The sequence below is a fragment of the Neovison vison genome, chromosome 1 (genome assembly GCF_020171115.1).
Source record: "Neovison vison isolate M4711 chromosome 1, ASM_NN_V1, whole genome shotgun sequence".
Classification (NCBI taxonomy): Eukaryota; Metazoa; Chordata; class Mammalia; order Carnivora; family Mustelidae; genus Neogale; species Neogale vison.
In genome coordinates, this window is record NC_058091.1 from 227,318,274 (window position 1) to 227,335,499 (window position 17,226).

General features: G+C 37.6%; 1 protein-coding gene and 1 pseudogene across 8 annotated transcripts in view; one reads left to right on the forward strand and one right to left on the reverse strand.

The window, feature by feature from the left end:
* Positions 1-17,226, forward strand: part of PDE4D (phosphodiesterase 4D) — a 1,300,895-nt gene that overhangs the window by 274,979 nt on the left and 1,008,690 nt on the right. The window lies entirely within an intron of this gene.
* Positions 10,311-11,284, reverse strand: LOC122896493 (annotated as a pseudogene).

Here is a 17,226-nt window from a genome sequence, read left to right on the forward strand (position 1 = left end):
GACTATGTCTGGAATCTAGTGTTATTGCTCAGTGCCCTAATGTACAAGTTTTTAAATATTTTAAATATCATCTTTAATCATTACTATATTGCAGAGAGGCAGAGAAAGAAAGGGAATTATGGGATATAATGCATGTGAAGTATCTGGCATCATGAACAATGTGTAGTAATGATGGATATTATCATAATTTTTACTTCCTCCCATGGTAGGCTGAATAATGGCCCCCAGAAGATGTCCACATTCTAATCCCTGGAACTATAAATATATTACTTTTCATGGCAGAAAGAACTTCACAGATGTGATTAATTTAATGATCTTGGGATGGGAGAGGATGCTCAGTCATTGAATTTTAGGCCCTGAATATAATCAGAAGAGGTATTTTATAAGAGAGACAAGGAGGTAAAAGGTAAGAAGGCACTGTGATGACACAAGTAGAAATTGGTGTGGTGTGGCCACAAGCCAATGAGTGTGGGTGGCTTTACAAGCTACAAGATGAACAGAACTGATCACCCCCCAACCCCCACCACCACCACCCCAGCATCTCCAGAAAGAACCAAGCCTGCCAAAATCTTACTTTTAGCTCTATAAAACTCATTTTGGACTTCTCACCTCTGGAACTATAAGAGAATAAATCTGTGATGTTTTATGCTACTAAGTTGTGGTAATGGGTTATAGAGGCAATGGGAAATTCACACATTTCCCATCCATAACCCTACTCCTAAAAATCTTCAACTCTTAATCAGCCCCTGAAAAATCTCCTTCACTTGCATGGTGGTTTTTTTTTTTTTTTTAAGATTTTATTTATTGGGGCACCTGGGTGGCTCAGTGGTTTAAGCCTCTGCCTTCGGCTCGGGTCATGATCTCGGGGTCCTGGGATCGAGCCCCGCATCGGGCTCTCTGCTCAGCGGGGAGCCTGCTTCCCCACCCCCCGCCTGCCTCTCTGACTACTTGTGATCTCTCTCTATCTATCAAATAAAAAAAAAAATCTTAAAAAAAAAAAGATTTTATTTATTTGACAGAGAGAGATCATGAATAGGCAGAGAGGCAAGCAGAGAGAGAGAGGAGGAAGCAGGCTCCCTGCTGAACAAAGAGCCCGTTGTGGGACTCGATCCCAGAACCCTGAGATCATGACTTGAGCTGAAGGCAGAGGATTAACCCACTGAGCCACTCAGGCGCCCATGATGGTTGTTTTGTATATATGCTCTTCTTATCCACTCCTACCCCTCCAACAATATTGCCCTTTTGACATCTTTTCTACCTAGAATATTCTAACTTATCATTTGAAAGGGAAGGCCAAAATTTATAAGATAAAGTCTGCTAGTAAAGAGAGTAGTCTAAACACTTCTCTGAAAACTTATAGTCCTTTACATATAACTCATGGAAAGGACTCTGAACTAACAGTATATATTATTATTATTTCATTCAAAAACTACACCCTAGAAATATTTTTAGTGGAGGAAAAAAACTAGGAACAAATCCTTTTTCTTTTCCCCACATGTCTTTTGCCAAATTTCTTTCTATACTGTACTTCCACCACATGGCTTCTAGAAGTTGCATTGATAAGTAGGATGTGACATGACCCTTTGGCTCATCCAGATGGTGTGAAAATTCTCCCCTCCAGAAAGCCCAACTTTCAACTTGTTAAGGGACAGGATCTCTAAGTTCTTAGGGTGTTATCAAGAAAGAAGGATACATCAGCCCGTGAGATGCATAAAATTAATGAATACTGAGATTAAGGTTTAAGGGTTAGGACAGTTACTTGACTTTTAACAGTGAGACTTTAGAGCTAGCTAGTATCACTTACTTTTTTCTTGATTGTGGTAAAAAATGCACAACATAAAATTTACCATTTTTATTCACTCTTTTTGAGAGTCTGTTTTGAGTTCCTGGAATGTAAGAGTGGTAGGATAACCAAGGAAACTTCTTTCATGTAGAATCTAACAATCGTGACTTTTTTTAAATTTTTTATAAACATATAATATATTTTTATCCCCAGGGGTACAGGTCTGTGAATCGCCAGGTTCACACACTTCACAGCACTCACCATAGCACATACCCTCCCCAGTGTCCATAACCCCACCCCCTTCTTCCAACCCCCACCCCCCACCCCAGCAACCCTCAGTTTGTTCTGTGAGATTAAGAATCACTTATGGAGTGCAGGTTCAATACCAAGGAGAGCAGCGGAATTCCAGAGGATGCAATCGTGACTTTTGAAGAGAATGTCTTTTCTTTGAAATTCCTACTCTAGAGCCCTTCAAAACCCAAAGTGATCACTGGCAGTTATCAAACACTGGTGATAAATTGCTGAGGATTTTGTGGTTTTGTTCCCATTATATAACCAAAGATAGAATTTTGAGTGAAAGGAAATGTTGCCCGTCTCTCAAGGAAAATTGGTGCTTCACCCAAACAACACAGCTGAAAAGGGTGATAATTTACCAGTGATATGTAGATCTCAGTGGGTATAAACTCAGTAAAAAGAATGCTGGGAGGGAGAGAGTTTGTGTAGATCTCAACATAGACATTTGTTTTTTGCCAAATCTGGAGATAATTTCTAATCACAACAGCATTGTCATAGGAGTCAGACACTTGATACAGAATTAATGTTTTATTTGGTGGTGGTGGTGACAGCCATGGCTTACCTACAAAATGTTGCCATAATAAGTTTTCTGCTGACCTACCTACAGAGATGTAGAGATATTGCAAGAAGAACTGCACTTTTTCAAAATACGCAATGTGGATTTCAAAGACATACATAGTTTTTCTGTTGGAGAAATTCTGAATAACCACAAGGTTTCACAAGCTTATGTGCCATCTTTCACTTAACATGTTCACCTAAAAGGACTTGTAGCTGGGAGCGGTGGGGACAATATGTTTTAAATAACTGCTGTGAGGAATGTCATATGGCAGATGCTTCACATAGGTTATCTCATTTGATTCTCAGAGCTAGCTTATCCAGTAAATTATCTCCACTGTACAGTTAGAGGACCCAGTTCAGAGAGGTTAAATGACTTCCCTAGAAGGGGGAGGATTTGAACACAGGTCTGTACTATTCTTAAGCCCACAGTGTATTCTGTATGACACCAAAGTAACATAGTATGGGAATGAGCATCTTTTTCATTTAGAACAAATGAATGTCTGTACACCGTCTTAACCTTGTCAGGTATGGAAAATTATTTGGAAAATAGAATGTTTTGAGGTCATCAGGAAGAAGTTAAAAATAATACTTTAATTCTACAGATAAGAACATGATAGAGAAGTAGAAACCAGGTGGTAAGTTTTACCAAAGTTAAAAGCTTAAATTATGCAGTGTGACTGTACACATTGATCAAATGAAATGGATAAATGTCAACTTACTACAGTCTAAAGAATAGATTTATATTCTCTCCAATAAGTCGTTAGTTCTGTTGGCTACCATCTTCATCAGAGTCATCATTTTTTCTTAAATATAGCTTAATCTATAATAAGATTTTACTGTATTTCTCTGAATTACCAAATTTATTTCCAAAGCTCTATTTAAAAGAGCATTTATGTCTTTCATTAACCAGTTGATAATAAAATACTTCCCTAGATAATAGTTAGAAAATAAAGGTGATTTTTATTATTACTTATAATTTGCTTTAACGTCACTGTTAGTCTACAGTATAACATTTATTTCATATGTAATTATATCAGGTTTGACCATTTTGTCTATAAACTAAATAATTCCAATTATTGTAACCTGTAGTGAATGATACACAGGTTCTCCCTGTTATTCTAAGACACACTATTTGCTTTTATCTATCCTCATTAGGATCAAGATTTGGCATAATTTGGATGAGTATCTTAGTATTTTATTCTTACTATAAATACCTTACACTTTTTAAATGTGAAATTTCAGTTAAAAAGCTCAGTGGTTTAACAGCAGGTAAAAAGGTAGATTTAAATAGTGCATATAATTTTCTTTTTCTTTGTGAGGCAGAGTTAGCTGACTGAAATATAGTCTAGTTTTGAGTCAAACACAGATTTAGAGGAAGAATGTACATGTCAATTATCCCTGGCTTTTTCGGTGTTGCTGTTCTGATTTTTTAGAGTGGTCTGCTGACTTGCACCATTTTTGTTTTTTTTGTGGTTTTTTTGGCTCCTATTGTTTTCATGACTCTTATTTTGATTTACTTACAATATCAGGATATGGTGAAAACTAATATGGTGGAGAAATTGAGGGAGGCAAATAGCCTCTGTAATGTTGAATTTCCTTTAATATCTATTTGCCACATGAAACACCTTTAAAATTTTTGTTTATAATTAATGTTTGTTAAATTAAAAGATTTCTTCTGGAATCTATGGAATACATCAGAGTTTCTTTAATCATGGGTGGTAATCTTCCCACCCCTTTCCACCAAATAAATCTCAAAAGATTCTATAGATGTCAAGGAAGATATATATCTCTGAATATAAGGAAATATTTTCTTTTTCAGAAATAAAATGTAAAGGAGTCTGAGTTGTCCATTACATTTTCTACATTAGTCTGAGTTGTCCATTACATTTTCTACATTGCAAGTTCTACATTATTTTCTACCTAATTTCAACAAAAGCCTTGAATTTTAAGATGCCACATCATCTATAAATAAAATATGACTGTGGACTGTATTTACTTGAAAATTACATAGCTTTTTAAGGTTTGGTTTATGCAGACTTCAAAATGTGAGTAGACATTTTTTCATCTGAATATGAGAATGAATGTTTTGTTGCAAGATTTAGTTTTCAGCTCTTCTGATCCTGGATATTAACCTACTCTTTGAGCACAGTTTGGGTCATGGTTATTGAAGGGAAGTCTGTGCAGTTAGGGCTTTAGGATAGGGGAATTAATTAGATCATTTGCTCTTTATTTCTGCCCCGTGCTTCCACCAAGCACTTTAGATATTAATGGATGATGATTGGAATGATTATATAACCTTACTTTGTGGTGTAGGAGCATCTCGGTGTCTACTTGGATTGATTTAGGCTTCTGGTGGCCAAAAGTGGCAAATATAATTCACAGTGTGAGAAATTTCCACACCACTGAAGATAATGCTGGGACTTCGCACCACTACTATCCCATACACAGCTCACCTCATCTACCACATCCTCACCACCTTAGACTCTGACCACCACCTCCACAAATACTCTACTCTCATCCTGACTGATTAGTTAACCTTCAGTTAAGCTAATCTATGCCACGGAAACATTCTTTATGGATTAGCAATAGTCCTAGCCATCATGAAAATTTCAGTTTACTGGGAAGGACAGATGTGTACCCAACCAGTTATACTGGAAAGCAGAGTATGCCTAAAATACTAAAATAGAGCTACGAAGTATAATATACACTTCAGGGAGGGAAAGGGTAATCTGACCAGAGGGATGGGGGAAGATTTCATGAAACTGTCATAGGCTTGGCCTTGAAAGAAGGACAGAGGTTTATTTACTCAGCAAATTCAACCTATGTGAAGTGTCCAGAACACAGGGGTCAGGGAATGGGCACAATGGGTAGAGATAATATAGAGAGAAAGATCAGTGGTGACAAAAACATGGACGCTCTTTGTAGAATGTTGATTCATGAGGGTTTTTAATGCAAAGATTTGTGGAGGGAAAAGGGAAGGTTAGGATTATAAACTAGAAATATCTGTCAGGGACATTTTATGGAGTGTGCTTATTTTTATGTTCAGAGATTGGGATTACTTTCTGTAGTTACTTGTCCCCATGGAAGGTTTAGATTTGAAGAGGGAAATGAATAGATCTAGGATTTAGGGGCAGATGGATTGGAGGTAGGAAACAATTATAGTAAGAAGACCATTTCGAAAATTTTAATAATGGTTTAGGCAAGCAATGAAGGATGTTAGACCCAGAGCAGTAGATACTGAAACAATGGGTCAGATGTGAAGAATTTTGCCAAGATGTGTGTTGAGAGGAGGGAAAGAAACACAGTAGATAGAAGAAAGAGGCAAAGGGAATTTCTGGAAGGCTACCAGCCTAACTAAGATAAGGAGCAGAGAAAGAGGGTCTGTCTCTGAGGAATAATGATGTTTTGGGGCAGATGGAACATGAAAACTGAGAGAAATATTTAAAAGTCCTCTGCTTAGAAGTGAATAATGGTTGTGAAAATGATATTATCAGGAATAGAATATGGAGCACAGATCCTTGGAATTTTCCAGCATATTCACATACCTAGAATAACCAGAGGAAACTAAAGTTTTAATCCAGATTATTTGGAAGCATAGTTCAAAGTGCAACATTCCCTTAGTATTATCTGTTTTATTTTTTTTAATGTGTAGATTCTTTATTCTACTCTGTGATCTAATCACATATAATTTCTCCCTGATTCATTCATTCATTAATGATCATGATCCTGCTATATTCATCGATTTAATCAACTATTCTTTGATGAGTACCCAGCATGTACTAGACACAGTTTTAGACACTAGGGATATGCCCATAATTGAAATAAAGCCTGTCTTGGAGCTTTCTGTATAGTGAGAAGGAGACAGATCACAGGTATAGTGAGAGGGAAATAGATCACTTACTGTACAGTGAGAGGGTGACACATTAATTTAATTTATTAAATTAATAAATAATAATTATTAACTTAATAAATAAGCTAATTTAATAAATAAACAGGATAATACAGAAAATAACTACTGTGATGGAAGCAAAACATAATGAAGTCTAGAGTGATGGGGAAGTGAGAAGATACAGTCAAAGAAGTTTTTGAATAAAAGTTGATTTGAGGATGGGGAACAAGTTTATTTGGCTTGAGGATGGGGAACAAGTGACCTGAGCACAATACAGCCTTTGGATGTGAAGAAGCTACTACAGAGAAGAAAAAGAGGTCTAGGGAATTATGGTACAAAATGAATTGAAAGAGTGAGCAGAGGTCTGGAAGGCCATGCCAAGCAGTGGGTTTTGTTTTAAATGCCTCAGTAAAATATTGAGGTCTTTTAACACAGTGATTAATGATGTGATGTAGATTTTTAAATTATTTCTCTGCCTGCTATGTGGAAAATAGGTTGTATGGTGCCAGAAATAAAAACTGGAGTAATAGCTGAAGGGAATGACTGACGAATTCATATGAATCTTGAGGGAAAGTGATAACCAAAAGATGAGGCCTGAAATGTTATTCATTGAATTTATCACTTTCACATATATGTTGAACTGAATTAAAGATAGCAAATCAGATCCACTGAGTCCAGCTGATCTGTACTTTTTCTTCATGGTGTTGCCTGATCCTTAGGAAGCAAATTCACAAGTACCTGTGGGCACTTAAAAAATAATTTTTGAAGACATAGGGAGCTGTATATGGGGAATCTTATAGGAGAAGCATGCCAGAATCACCAATGGAAAGATGATGCCATGTTGTCAGGTCTTTCTTGCCAAAGATTTCAATGACTTCATCTACTTGCTGAAGAGTTGGCTCACTTGCCTACTTGCTTAGTCGGAGATAAAAAGAGTCTCTGATCCACTGGTTAGTGTTTTTTAAATTTCCATGGAAATAGCCAAAAAGGATATTTTCAATTAAGGAATAATAATCTTTATTTGGTGACTGATGTTATAATTTTTGTCACATGTTAATGAGATGAGTCTCAGATTATTTACATTCTGACATCTCCATTCAACTGTCAGGCTTCTATACCATGTTATAATTTGTCACGTTCTGTGAAAGTCATCACCTTAATTTTACCTTACAGTGGTTGAATGAGGGTGTTCAGACTTTGGGGGGATATCAGCTAAATACATAATTCCCTGTGACCCAATTTATTAGAAGTACGAAAACTAAATTAACTCATAATACTTAGGGGTTTTTTTATGATGACTTTTTTATTTCCAAGGAAATAAATTAATTTATGGCTGAATTAGAAAACTCTATGAGTACAGGGCGCCTGGGTGGCTCAGTGGGTTAAGCTGCTGCCTTCGGCTCAGGTCATGATCACAGGGTCCTGGGATCGAGTCCCGCATTGGGCTCTCTGCTCAGCAGGGAGCCTGCTTCCTCCTCTCTCTCTCTGCCTGCCTCTCTGCCTACTTGTGATCTGTCTCTGTCAAATAAATAAATAAAATCTTTAAAAAAAAAAAAAGAAAAGAAAACTCTATGAGTACTATTTTTTGGTTGCGCAAGAATGCATCTAGGTGGTACTATAAGCTTTCTCATTCTCTTCTCATTATATTAAAATTTATCTAAAATAAGGAACATTAAAAATATCACATTTTGCAAAATTATCTAGTTTTACTAAGTTGTTGAACATCCTGAGAAAGGTCAAGGAAAATAAGACAAAAAAAAAAAATCTTTTGAAGGAATCTCTTGGCAAATGTAAACACTCAAAGGATAAGACTGTCTGCTTTATCCAAAGTGAAATCCTTAGGATCTAGCATGGTGGTAGGCACAGTAGGAGTCCAAATACATACATACATATACATATATATATGCACATGTATGTGTGTGTGTGTGTGTGTGTGTGTATTCTGAAACAGCTTTTTTTAAACAGTAAAGCGAAACTACAGCATAATTTGAAATGTTTATAAATCAGGTCACAAAAGGGATGAAAAATGTTTGCAGCATAAGTATTACATTCATCCAGCTGAAGCCATTGGTCAAATCTTACATCAATACAAACATAAGATTATTCTATGATTAAAAGTAGCCACAATTCGGGGCACCTGGGTGACTCAGTGGGTTAAGCCTCTGCCTTCGGCTCAGGTCATGATCCCATGCTCCTGGGATCAAGCTCTGCATCAGGCTCCCTGCTCAGCCAGTTGCCTCTTCTCTCTCTGCTGTTCCCCTGCTTGTGCTCTCTAGGTCTCTCTCTGTCAAATGAATGAATAAAGTCTTTTAAAAAAATTTAGCCCAAATCTAATACCCAAAACTGTATTAGTGGATCTCCTTTTCTATTTAACATTTTAGCATTACTTGTGATAATAATTTTCTTACCAAATGGAATCATCAAACTATAGTTTTAGAAATTGTCAAAAAGTGACTAAAACTCTGCAAACCAAGTAGTTAGGTTTTGAGAATATTCTAGAAGTAGTGAGATAAAATACTGAGAATACCAGTTAGTATACATATAAAGCTCCCCATTTTATTCATGATTCTAATACTTAATGCACTCTAAAGCAGTTTTCCAAAAGTTGATCTGTTGGGTACCACAAATAAACCTTGACGCTAAAGTCTTTGTAACTGTTCTCTTCTAGATGTCATTGACATAAGGTTAGTCGTATTTAATCTACTTTCAGATATATATTCCCCAAAAGATCTAGTCTGTGCCAGAGATCACACAAATCTGGAGTAAAAACATTTAGAGTTGGTTACTACTGTATGCCAAGTACTTTTCCCGTCTTATTTCTATCTTTCTCAAAATTTTCTTTTTTTTTTTAAGATTTTATTTATTTAACAGAGACACAGTGAGAGAGGGAACACAAGGAGCAGAAATGGGAGAGGGAGAAGCAGGATTCCCGCCGAACAGGGAGCCCAATGCAGGGCTCCATCACTGGACCTTGGGATCCTGACCTGAGCTGAAGGCAGATGCTTAACCCAGTAAGCCACTCAGGCACCTCAAACATGTACCTAGAGCTCATCTTTTCAGATACCAAGTAGGTTGTTTTGTGCAAAAGGAAAGTTTTACCAACAAACCTTCCCAATTTGACAATTCAGTGGCAAAGAAAAATCTTCATATTTATAGCCCCTGTTTTCAGTTGACTAAAGAGAAACCAATGATCCTGTTTTATCACTAACTATGGTAAGACCTGAGAAAGAATCTTTTTTTTTGGTTAAGTTTCAACAAGTCAAGCTCAGCTTTCTCTCACAGATGATTCACTATTAAAGTTACTTTTTACAAATGTGAAGCCAATTCTTCCTTAGGGGAAGGGAAATACGAAGGTTGAAGGGAATGGACAAGATATGTAACATGGTAGACGGTGCTCATAAAGCTGTGTGTTCAGTACATGATTTTGGTCACTTTTCACAACACAGTGGCTGTTTTCTTGTATATCTTACTGTGCATATAATAAAATACAGTGCTAAACCTATAAATCAAATCAAATTTGGTAAAATTCATTTTCAAGTTTCATAAATATATGTATTTCTAATTATAAAATTTGTACGATACATTTGCCCATTTTCCTAGACTAAGATATAATACACAAACTTCTGTAAGTTTTGTTATGCTCTTAATTTTGCCTAGATCTGACATTATCTTCATAAATATTCAATTAAACCACAAACAAAACTACTATAACTTTTTTCATCTTTTCAACTTTTAAAGAAAGAAAGATCAGCAGCAATTCCATAAAACGGAAGAGGTATCAGTCTCTTACTTTCTCTTGCTTTTTGTGTAAGTTGTTTGAAAACCACTGGAAGCTGACATGAGGTTTTCTATATATACTGTCCAAGAATTTGGTTTTCTGATTTTAGCTTCCGATTTTCTTCCTTAACTGCACCTGCTCTTCAGAGAGATATCTAAGTGTGTGCTGATGTTTCAGCAATTGACTAATTAAAGTCGTGCTTTGTCCTCCAGTTCCAGTTGATTTTCAGCATCAGCTGTATCCATGTTGGCATTCATCGTCTTGGGCAACACATTTTGGGCCTTGGATATAAAATCCTTGATGAATGATCCCCCTTTGGAGGTGCTGGGACGGAGATGGACCAGGAGGACACCTCAGGCCCCCTCAACACAGGGACCAACTGGCCTCAAAAAAATATTTTTTAAAGATTTTACTTATTTGAACGAGAACAAGTGAGGGAGAATGCATAAGCAGGGGGAGCAGCCAAGGGAGAGGGAAAAACAGGATATTGGACAGAGAAGCAGGGATCCCAACACAGGGCTTGATCCCAGGACCTGAAGGCAAGTGCTTAACCAGGTGAACTACCCAGGCACCTATATTTTTTGATGAATGAATAAAATCACTGTTCTGAAGCAGTCAGGGCCATCATGTGCTTGATGCACGCTAGTGATTCAAAGGTTTGTCTAACATAGATTTGAGTCCAACATTTTTTTCCGAGTTAATATCATGCTAGGATCCTTATATCTTGTTGAAAATTTTATCACCAGTTCTACCTTCAAGTACTTTAACAAACCACACACGTTGAGAGACTGTGCTATCAGTGTAGATGACTAGTAAGTAGTTCTATCATTCATATCTGTTTTCACCATAGTATTGGGTAAAAATCCAATTTATTTTCAGATTCTTGATTATTCAACAATACCTTTCCTTGTAAAAATACACTCTGTCATCTTGATTGCCTCTTTTTGAGTTAAAACAGATTCAACCTACCCTGCCGTGCCATGTTCCACCAAGCCCTTGTCTCAGGAGCTCTGCCTCCCATGGTGATTCTGAACCTAACTTTGATGATACTTCAAGCATTTTTTTTTCTGTTTGTTTGATTGTGTTTTTGAAGCATTCCTCAAAGCCAGGATTTCTTTCTTCCGTTTTTAACTTTCAAAGTGTTTCCAAAATTGTCTTAAATATTATATATGCAATGAGATATTTTCATGGAGCTATTTCTCAGGATTTTTCCATTCATTGCCCATTAGGTCAGGCTCATTTGCATTCCCACAGTGATTAAAGACCTATATTTTACATGAATAGCAATATATACCTTAAAAATTTGTGACCAGCTGTAGTGGTCATTTTGAGTTCCCTAGTTGTAGTGGGACTGTGCCATGATATTTTAAGCCATCAAATTCCCTGTGATTTACCCTCTGCTTCAAGATTATTCTGCATTTCCCTTGTTATCTTTTACATTTTTATCAATTAAAAGCTTTTGTTCCAAACATTACTGTTCGTGACCACTTCTCAGTACTTCCAACTGAAATTATAATTAAATAAATATATTTTGGAAAAAATAGAAAGTGGCAATTAGTTCTCTAAAGTCAGCATCTCTAGACTTGTTGCTATTTTCAGAGTAACTTCAAGGAGATATTTAACTACACATGGTTTCCTGTTTGTAAATAGAAAATTTGTCTAAAATACATTTGTGGTAGGAAGTTTAATCACTTTGTGGGAGCCAATGGTGTTGTGTGTGTGTTTGTGTGTGGATGTTTAATCTAAGAAAACATACTAGTTTGTTTAAAAACAACAACAACAACTTTTTTTTTTTTTTAATTGACCTACTTTTTTAGAGACTCACTAGTCAGTCTTAGGGTCAGGAGACTCCTGACCAGGCTCCAGGGTTCGAGCCCCACATCAGGCTCTCTGCTGAGCCTGCTTCTCCCCAACCCTCTGCCTGCCTCTCTGCCTACTTGTGATCTCTCTCTCTCTCTCTGTGTATCAAAACAACAACAAAAATAAAATAAAGTAAGATCAGTGAGGCACCTGTGTGGCTCAGTTGGTTAAACATCTGCCTTCGGCTAAGGTCTGATCTCAAGGTCCTGAGATGGAGCCCCCATCCCATCTGGCTCCGTACTTAACAGGGAGTCTGCTTCTCCCTTTCCCTGCTGCACCGCCCTGCTTGTGCTCTCTCTAGATCTCACTCTCTCTCTCTCTTCATTGTGTCAAATAAATAAATAAAATCTTAAAAAAAAAATAAGATCAGTGGTCAGTGGAGAAAAATAAGAACAAATACAGGCCTTTGGAGCTACTATTGGTGTGGGCGCTACAGCTGAATTTACCAGGAGTTAATGAGTCAGGAAGCAAGTTCAGCTGTAAATATTAATCACTCTTTCAAAAGAAGATTGGCATTGAAGTAATGAAGATAAAAAGCACAGATGATTAAGGACATGTAAGAATTAAGAAAATGGCTGAGGCAGAGAAAGAATTTAAAGTGGAAAGTAGTAATAGCTAACAATATTTTAGTACTTATTATGTACCAGACAGTGTGCTAAATGCTTTAACTAATTTAATCTTCATAACACAACTGTGACAGAAGTACTTCTATTATTATCTGTATTTGGAGTGAAGGGACTAAGGCACAAGGAGGTTACATAACTTGCTCAAGGTGGTACAAACAGGCAGTGGTGTCAGGATTTAAAACCGGAAGTATTATCTCCAGGGAACTTGCTCTTAACCACTTCACCCTATTGCCCTCTGTGCTAGAGAGAAAGGGACATTTAGTGGAGTGTCTGAGCTGGTTACAGGTCAGGATGAGATTGCAGGTGTGCTGAGAAATCAGCAACAAAGAAGGAACAAGATGAAGATGTGTGAGGACATAGTATTTTTGAAATAGAGAAGGGGAGGATGTGACAAGTTAGTGGTTCCCACTTGGGACAGAAAGAAATACCTTGCTAGCTAGAGGACCAAGAAAACAAAACAAAAGAGCCTAAGGAAAATAGAATGAATTATAATAATCACTGTGTGACATGTGATAGGGAGTCGCTTGAGGAGGTTAGTAATTACCAGATAGCACTGGGGGTGGGGGGCAGCGTAGGCAGAGGAACACGCTTGTAGTGGATGCTGTCATCTTTGCAGCTATATGCGGAGAAGAAGAAAGGTGTTGAGGTGTCACAAGGTGTGGTGACTTAGAGAGCTGAAATGCTCTCAGGAGCATCTCTGTCTTTAACAGAAGAGAGTAAGTAAGTACGGCAGAAAGTTGTAGCTATAGTGGATTTGCAAACTTTGTAATAGATTACCATTTAAAGAAGGACTTTTACGACCTTATCTAAAAGATTGTAGAATTCTTGAGCCTAGGCACTCTCCATACCTTCAGTTAATTTCCCACTTCTCCTACTGCAGTATTTCTCATGTTACAGGAATTCAATAAGCACAGTGGCTTTACTGGCTTTTGGAGGATTGGAGGGAACCTAGTGAGGTAGAGATAGCAGCAAAAGAGTCTGTCTGAAGAAATGTTTTATTCCATCTTCTAAGTTAAGTCATTCTCAGAAAAGGAGCTCTTTTTAGGGAAAATGAAGCTGCCAGATACAGTCCCATAATGACTTTTCAAGCTGTTGTATCCGCACTTTAGATATCTAAACTGGAATCTTTGACAAAACTACAGCTGGCAGACAGCAGCCATTAATGCAGCTTCAGGGATATGGGGGGGGAGATATTGGGTCATATTAATTATAGATAGGTATTCAATATTCACCACTTGTATGTGCTTCTAGATGAAGAGCTTGAAATGATCCACCACCAAGATACATTAAAGACAGAGTCAGCTAATTTGGGGGATAGGCGGCGTGAGGGGGTTGGTGGCAGAAGGACAATGTCTAACCTTACAGAAATGTTAGTAACAAGTATGCCTGGTGTATTTAGTGCTCTTGTATCTATCACAGAGTCCCAGAAAATTGACTTGGAAGTTGACTTCAGCCTTTCATTTGGTGTGCTAATGAGAGTATAAAATTTGTACTCTTCACATAAATAAACAGACTCTCAAATGTGTTATTTTTCTGCCTTGACAGATGGATCACATGCTCAAAATTACAGTGAGATTTTATTCTGAGCAGCTTTGCACAGCACTCAACATCCACTCTTTTGTTTGCCACATGTTATGACATTGCTTGTGCCCCGAGCCTGGGTCTCAAGGTAGCTACAGCGTGACATTTTCTCAGAACACAGATAGGCAGGATTTAATTGACCTCATTATTCTCAGATTCTCAAAGGCTTCAGTGGCTATGCCCATTCACTAATACTGTTCTCTTGGGCTGTAGAGCTGTGTCCAATTATTCTTGTTGCATGTCATTGAGTGACTCAGTGACACTTGCTACAGCCCTTCTTGCATTCCAATGATTCCATTCCTGAATTCAGCATGAGTTGGAGACTCTAGGGGCAAAATGGTTTATTGTATAAGAGGACTGAGCTTCCTTTCTCCCTTAGGGTATCTTTGTCTGGGTTTAGCCCTCTTCTCTATTTTTGAAAGTATGTCTTTAAATGAAGGCTGACACTGTAAGATCACCTAATAACTGTTCTACCTATGAGAAATCCCCTAATGATCATTATTTAAAATGAAACATGATCCCTTATAATTGGTCTGAATGAAACTGCGGCTTCACTGATTGGAGGTTGGCAAATTCCAAGTTACAGGTTGCCCTTGGACTGCCCTCAAGCTAAAACTCTGAGAAAGATTAAGCTCATGTCCAGGATGGGAGAGAGAGTGACTGGGGAAAAAAGGAGATGTTTTAGTTACCTAATGCTGTGGGATGAACCCCAGAACTTGTGACTTAAAACAATAATTTATTTTTCTCCTCATAGTTTGTTAGGTCAGAAATTTGGGCAGTGATTGGTTGGGTGATTCTTCTACTTCACGTGGTATCAACTCAGTTGCATCCATTTGGCATCCATTCTTGGAAAAGTCCAAGAACCCTTCACCCACATGTGTCCTCCTTCATGGCTTTTCTGTCTAGTCTCTCTATCTCTCTACATTGTAGTCAGTGTTCTCCAGAGAAACAAAACTAACAGGATCAGGATGTGTACACACACACACACACACACACATACTGATTTTAAGGACCCGGCTCAAATGATTACAGAGGATAGAAAGTCCAAAAATTATAGAGTAGGCTAGCAGACTGGAGACCCAGGAAGACTTGATATTGCCTCTCAAGTATGAAGGCAGACCGCTGGAAGAATTCTCTCTTCCTTTGGAGACCTCAGTCTTTTTTTTTTTTTTGTCTTTTTTTTTTTTTTTCTTAAGGCCTTTAGCTGATTGGATGAGTCCCATCTAATTATGGAGGATAATCAGCCTTACTCAAAGTCTACTGAAGAAATGTTAATCTCATCTAAAAAATACCTTCAAAGCAACATCCAGATGTGTTTTATCAAATAGGTAGGTATTGTGACCTAGTCGAGTTACCACATAAATTCCACAATCCAACTCTTCATGTGGTTCCTCATCACTCAGTAGTCTAGCCCAAGTTTCTATTTATACCATGCTGGCTGTCTTTCCAGGTAGAGGAAGTTGAATCTGTCATGCCTGGGCTCAGAACTCTTAGGACATCATTCCATTGCATTCTCTCAGTCAAAGCAAGTCACAGCCCTAGCTTATTGTCTGTCAAAAGAAAAAATATAATATTTTACGGGGTAAGGAGCAGCATATGTGCAAAGGGAAGAGAGGAATGATTGTCAACTAGCAACACAGTTTTCCCTCTGACTAAGCAGTTCATGTCCTTCCCTGAAACTTTCATTGCATTACACTTTTAGTTCCCAGATTCTAGGTCCAGTATCATATCATATAAATCAAATACAAATATACACTTAGCATAATCTCCTCCAGTTCCATCCATGTTGATGCAAAAGTTTGGTATTCATCCTTTCTGAGGGCTAAGTAATAGTCTATGGTGTATATGGGCCACATCTTCTTTATCCATTCATCTGTTGAAGGGTATCTTGGCTCTTTCCACAGTTTGGCTATTGTGTACATTGCTGCAATGAACATTTGAAGTTGAGGCTCTTGGTCCAGAGACTTGATCTTTCAAGAGATTTATATAATCTCTGTACGTTCCTCTCCCCTGCAACATACAGAGATGAAACAGGTATTAAGTTTCTCTGGCCATAGACCTGGGCACTGAAAAGAAGGGAAATGTGGAGCACACAGAACTTAATGTTTCAAAGCAATTCTGAAATCCAACTGGAAATATGTTACCAATTCCCTCAAATCTAGGGACAAGAAATTTTTCTTGAAAAAGACCCAATTATTTGCATGTGATTTTCTATTTAATTGATCTCAGTGGATCTTGGCTTTGTCCTCTAAGTCATCTTTCCTTTTATGTAAGAAATGACCCATGTTTGTAGCTAAGTAGCTTTCTCGAGCTTTTTTATGTCAGTGAAAGTTTGGAGGCCTCTTTTCATTTTGTTCAGCTTCTTTCCCTTTCAGTTCAAGATGATACATTTCCTTTAAAAGCTTTGTGGTTTTCCCATGTAGTCAATTCCATTTCTGTCCATTAAGTAAAATATATTTGCACAAATCTCCTTAAGACAATTTTCTGCTTTAAGCTGAGAGTCAAGATATTAGGGAACAACATCCTTATGGATTTTAGAATTTCTTGTCTTCTGGCTGACTGGATCTTACAAGGGTCTTAAGAGATTTCTTTCTGCCACATTCTTGAATTGATAATTACCAGGAGGCCACATTTTTTAAATTATGTGGTGTAGTCACCATACAGTACCTTATTTGTTTTTGAAGTAGTGTTCCATGATTCATTGTTTGGGTATAACACCCAGTGCTTCATGCAATACGTGCCCTCCTTAATACACATCACTGGGCTAGCCCTTCCCCCCTCTCCACTAAAACCCTCAGTTTGTTTCCCAGAGTCCATAGTCTCTCATGGTTCATGTTCCCCTGATATCCCCTCCTTC